Below are 6,000 nucleotides of genomic sequence, written 5' to 3'. Positions count from 1 at the left end.
GTCTCCTTATTTCTACAGGATGGATGGATGGGGAGGGTTCACGTGGGCTGTGTGTTTAACAAGTGCCTCCACTGACACTGCCAAACCAAGGCACAGCATATCAGTGGAGATAATAGAAGCATTGATGATAGGCACTTGTTAAACACACAGCCCATGTGAAGCCTCCCCATCCATTCATCCTGTAGAAATAAGGAGACCAGCCTTGTGTGATCGTCAATGCTTCTATTATCTCCACTGGTGTTGCTGTGTCTCGGTTTGGCAGTGTCAGTGGAATCATTCGGCTTTGCCCCCTCCTATGGATTTCCAACTAGATGCTTGTTGTTTCTCTTTGAAGTTGAAGACCGCGGCAGTGGAGTCCGCACCTCGGCTCAGGCGCACTGGTCTGACACAGGGAAAACCGTAAGTAACATACTAACTAGTCTGTCACTCAAAGCACACAGCCATAGTAATACATACTATGTGCGCCGGGCGGATGCCGATCGGCGTTTTGGATTGTGCCACAAGGCGGGTTAAAACCCTGCAAATGAAGCGCCTCGTCTGCAATCTTGTGATTGCATAGATGTAGCACTTCCCATAGTGCACTGTGTCCGGCGCCCGTACACAGTGCACTTAAGGACTTTTTTCAATGTATTTTTTTTTTTTAAAGGGCCATTTAAAAGAAAAAAAAAAATTTCTATTTTTTTTTTGTGTGACTGCCTGGAGGGGGGGGGGGGGGGGGCAGCGCCCGGGCGCCTAGGTGCCCCCTATGGACGGGCCACCACTGGTCAGTGGTTTCTTTAAGCTGCACAGCAAAACATTTCCCGGTTGGAGGGATGTACTACACTGCATATTGGGATGATGGGATTATTGGCTGCAATGCTCAACACTCTCACTAGGTGTCAGTGAACTTTTTACACACATACACTATTACCAAAAGTATTGGAACACCTGCCTTTACACACACATGAACTTTCATGGCACCCCAGTCTTAATCCATAGGGTTCAATATTAAGTTGGCTCACCCTTTGCAGGGTCCAACAGTGCCTGACCTCACAAATGTGCTTCTGGAAGAATGGTCAAACATTCCCACAGACACACTCCTAAACCTTGTGGACAGCCTTTCCAGAAGAGTTGAAGCTGTTATAGCTGAAAAGGATGGGCCAACCCAATATTGAACCCTACGGATTAAGACTGGGATGCCATTAAAGTTCATGTGCGTGGAAAGGCCAATACTTTTGGTAATATAGTGTATATGGTAATAACTCTGTTGTTGCTGAAAAATGTTTTTCTTTTCTGCAGTGCTTGATACTATGTTGCAAGAAATAATTGCTAATGTTTAACTATTCACCTACTGATATACAGTTGTACAATAGAATCATAGCAAATCAAACAGTAATAATGGCCAAATTACTTAATATATTTCTAGGACTAGATTACTGATCTCATACAATTCATGTGTGTATGTATGTATGTGTGTATGTATATATGTATGTGTGTATATATATATATATATATATATATATATATATATATATATATATATATATATATATATATATATATTATGTATATGTAAAGCACCTCATTTTACCTGTTTTATTAGGAACATGGAAAACAATATTTAGAAAATAAATGTTATAGGTTACACATGCCAGGCAAAGAAAATTATGCATTTCTGATAAGAATGTGATTATTATTTATGTACATGGGAATTATGTACATGGCTGAAATATCATAGTTAACAGGCAAAGAAAAATATTTGAACTTTTTCCTAATGTAAGCATGGGTGGAATAGCATGGATACACATCTCACGTAACATATTTGACAAGCATATGGGTATAATTTATTTTCAACATGGGGATTATGAGTGGAATATCATAGATAAATATCCTATGTAACGCATTTGACCTGTTTCTGATAGGAATATGGGTATAATTTTTCTACATGGGGATTTTGGGTGGAATATCATGGATACACTTGACAAAGAACATATTGAACCTATTTTTGATAGGAATGTGGGTATAGGTATTTTTTTTACATGGGAATTATGGGTGGCATATCATGGTTACACATTCCAGGGGAACAAATTTAACCTATTTCTGATAGGAATATATATATATATATCTACAATGCCAGATGGTACGATTTTCGTTTAATCAGTACAGCTATCGTTCGAAAATGCAATACAAATGCATTACAACACATGACATCACTTCCAATTTTTTTTTTCTGTTGTAGTGGAATTTTCCTGACTTTAGTAAACTCATCAGAATCGATCTGAGATTAACATGCAAAAAACAGACGATCATTCGTCCGATAATCTCATCGTGTGTACGGGGCATAAGTAGCACGATGGTCAGAGTACAAACTATGGTGTATGTGTGTAATACACACACACACACACACACACACTGTAAATATTTTTTATACTACTAATGGTGGTGATCAGTGACTTATAATGTTACTGCAGTAGTGCGGCGGTCAATCTGATACTAACTGATGCAGGGGAGGGGGCCAGAATAACTGCCACTGACATCACCAGTGACACTAATAAAGTGATCAGTGATAATACTATACTGTCACTGTACTAACACTGGCTGGGGTGATCAAGGGGTTAAATGTGTGCCTAACAGTGTGTAATGTGTGCTGCTTTTACTACTAGACCTCTTTGCCTCTTTGTTTCTTAACCCTGCTTTGCAGGTAAAAGAAATAGAGAGCTCGTTCCCTTTGTACAGAGCCTGCTGTTGATTGTCAACACAGGGCTCTGGGCTGTGATTGGACACCTCCGATCAGCAAATCCTGGAATCATTGGCCGGGACATGCTGACATACTCCCACTGTATACAATCACAGCGGGTGTCGGCGGGGGGCGCCATAAACCCGGAAGCAGGCAGTGACATACCAGTCTTTTTTTTTCCCCTTTCTTCAGTTGCTTCCAGGTTTCTGGTGGGGTTTTTTTAATGCAGAAGATACATGCTACGTCTTTTCTGCATTAACTACTTCCTGACCAGGCCATTTTTTTGCTATACAACACTGAGTTACTTTAACTGACAATTGTGCGGTCGTGCAACGCTGTACCCAAATAAAATGTATGTCCTTTTTTTCCCCCACAAATGGCTTTCTTTTGGTGGTATTTGATCACCTCTGCAGTTTTTATTTTTTGCGCTATAAACAAAAAAACAACCGACAGTTCTGGAAAAAAAACACAATATTTTGTACTTTCTGCTATAAAACACATCCCATAAAAAAATCTAATTTCTTCATCGCTTTAGGCCATCATGTATTCTGCTACATATTTTTGGTAAAAAAAAAAAAAAAAAAAAATCTCAAGCATATATTGAAGTTATAGCATCTACAAACTAGGAGATATATTTATGGAATTTTTATTGTCGTGTTTTTTTTTGTTTTTTTTTACTAGTAATGGCGCCGATCAGCGACTTATAGTGGGGCTACGATATTTCGGTGGAAAAATTTGGACACTAAAGGGTTTATTTACTAAGCGAGAGAGGGCAAAATTAGTCATAATTCTGCAGAGAAACCAATCAGCTTCCAGGTTTTCTTGCTAAAGCTTAATTAAACAAGCTGAGGTTAGAAGCTGATTGGTTTCTCTGCAGAATTGTAACTAATTTTGCCCTCTCTCGCTTTAGTAAATAAACCCCTCACTGTTACTTTTTTTGGGGACCAGTGACACTAATACAGTGATCAGTGCTAAAAAATAGGATTTCTATAACAGCTTACCTGTAAAGGGCTGCGGAAATTAACGATTATTCCTCGATTATTAATCATTCATTTTTTTGATCGGTAGGCTGCCTGCCCTGGGGCCGCTTTGGGCCAAGCTGTGGCTGCAGCACAGCGCATCGCTCCGCTCCCTCCTCCACTATATGTCACACAGACTGTGGGTATCTCCTGCTGTGTGACTCCGAGCTGAGTGTGAAAACTGTGGCCGCGCTGTGAGAAAAGGTCTCCCCCTCCTCCTAGATCAGCTTGTGTGATAGATGCAGTGTTCTGTCTATCACACGAGTGGCCAAAGTTTTCACACTCAGCTCCGAGACACAGTGAGAGATGCCCGCAGACTGTGTAATCCAGGCACAGGCACTGACTACAGTAAGGCTGCCATTATGGGCACGGTGAGACTGCATTATGGGCACGGTGAGACAGCATTATGGGCATGGTGAGGCTGATATTATAGGCTGGGCGAGGCTGCGATTATGGGCACGGTGAGACAGCATTATGGGCATGGTGAGGCTGATATTATAGGCTGGGCGAGGCTGCGATTATGGGCACGGTGAGACAGCATTATGGGCATGGTGAGGCTGATATTATAGGCTGGGCGAGGCTGCGATTATGGGCACGGTGAGACAGCATTATGGGCATGGTGAGGCTGATATTATAGGCTCGGCGAGGCTGTGATTATGGTCACGGTGAGGCCGCGATTATGGGCACAGTGAGACTGCATTATGGGCACGGTAAGGCTGAGATTATGGGCACGGTGAGACTGCATTATGGGCACGGTAAGGCTGAGATTATGGGCACGGTGAGGCTGATTTTATGTCGTGTGATGTCCTAGCCATGCCCTGCTTCGGCCGTTGCCATAACAACGGTGCTAAAGCAGCTAAAAGTAGTTGGATCTGTATGTGCATTATAATTAATCGAAATTAGTCGATTAATCGATTTAAAGAAAATAAAAAAAAGATTAATCGAACACGAAAATTTTAATCAGTAACAGCCCTAGTAAAATCCTTTTCTTTGAAGTACACCACGGGACACAGAGCCATAGTAGTTACTATGTGGGTTATAGGCCACCTTCAGGTGATGGACACTGGCACGCCCTAAATTTAAAAAGTGCCCTCCCTATATAACCCCTCCCACTGGTGGGAGTACCTCAATTTTGTAGCAAAGCAATACACGTGTATATCAAAGAAGGGAGGGACCTCTGTGTCCCTGATGTACTTCAAAGAAAAGGAATTTACAGGTAAGCCATTTTTTAAAATCCTATTTACCGTACTTATTGTACATCACGGGACACAGAGCCATAGTAATTACTATATGGGATGTCCCAGAGCAATGCCAACTGAAGGGAGGGAGACGCAACAAAAGTAGGGCACCAAGAGACTAGAGGACCAGGGGCTGGTGCCAGGTGGGTGCTTGGGTGTGCTAAAGCACCCTTAAAAATTGTTTAAGCACCCTCATAGCACCCCCAAAATGTACACACTTGAATTTCCAATATAAGTCACACAATTCTTTTAAATAATGTTTACCTGTGTGCTCTGTGTGACAAAAAAAGTCTGGGGACTCTTTCATATAGGGGAGGGATACTGCAGCTCTGGCCGCATAAGCCGTTGATCTTCAGTGAGTCCCGGCATCATTAGTGGCGGATTGATCTCAGTACTGTATAGAGGCGCTAGGTTTTGAAAGCATTGGGACATGTGGCGCCTCTGTATTTGCCGGCCGCACTAAGGAAAGGAAGGAGGGAGAAGCTCTCAGCCCAGCCATGGAGGAAGGAATTAGTCTCTCTCTCTCCTTGCATGCAAGCCACGCCCACCCCTCCTCCTCCCCACTCCAGTCAGTGCCAGCCCCTCCCCACACCAGTCAGTGGTAAAAAGTGGAAAAAGTGTGGGAACTCACCCAAGATTCTACCCCCCCACCTCAAAAATCAATGTATCCGCATCCCTTTCCACAGTGTATCCCCATCCCCCGCCCAGCATCATCCATCCCTCTCTACAATGTGTCCCCATCCCCGCCCAGCATCATCCATCCCTCTCTACAATGTGTCCCCATCCCCACCCAGCATCATCCATCCCTCCCTACAATGTATCCCCATCCCCCGCCCAGGATCATCAATCCCTCTCTACAATGTGTCCCCATCCCCACCCAGCATCATCCATCCCTCTCTACAATGTGTCCCCATCCAGTATCATCCATCCCTCTCTACAATGTATCCCCATCCCCACCCAGCATCATCCATCCCTCTCTACAATGTGTCCCCATCCCCGCCCAGCATCATTCATCCCTCTCCACAAT

General features: G+C 43.2%; 1 protein-coding gene across 1 annotated transcript in view; it reads left to right on the top strand.

Annotated features, from left to right (window-relative positions):
* Positions 1 to 210: 210 nt before the first annotated feature.
* The window catches only part of LOC141134712 (beta-1,3-galactosyltransferase 2-like), a 43,760-nt gene continuing 37,970 nt past the window's right edge, over positions 211 to 6,000 (top strand). The window contains exon 1 of the mRNA XM_073624148.1: positions 211 to 399. The gene's annotated coding sequence lies outside the window, so the exon portion shown is untranslated. The remainder of the gene's footprint in view (positions 400 to 6,000) is intronic.

This window comes from Aquarana catesbeiana, linkage group LG03 (assembly GCF_042186555.1).
Source record: "Aquarana catesbeiana isolate 2022-GZ linkage group LG03, ASM4218655v1, whole genome shotgun sequence".
Classification (NCBI taxonomy): domain Eukaryota; kingdom Metazoa; phylum Chordata; class Amphibia; order Anura; family Ranidae; genus Aquarana; species Aquarana catesbeiana.
This window is presented reverse-complemented; position numbering and strand designations above follow the sequence as displayed.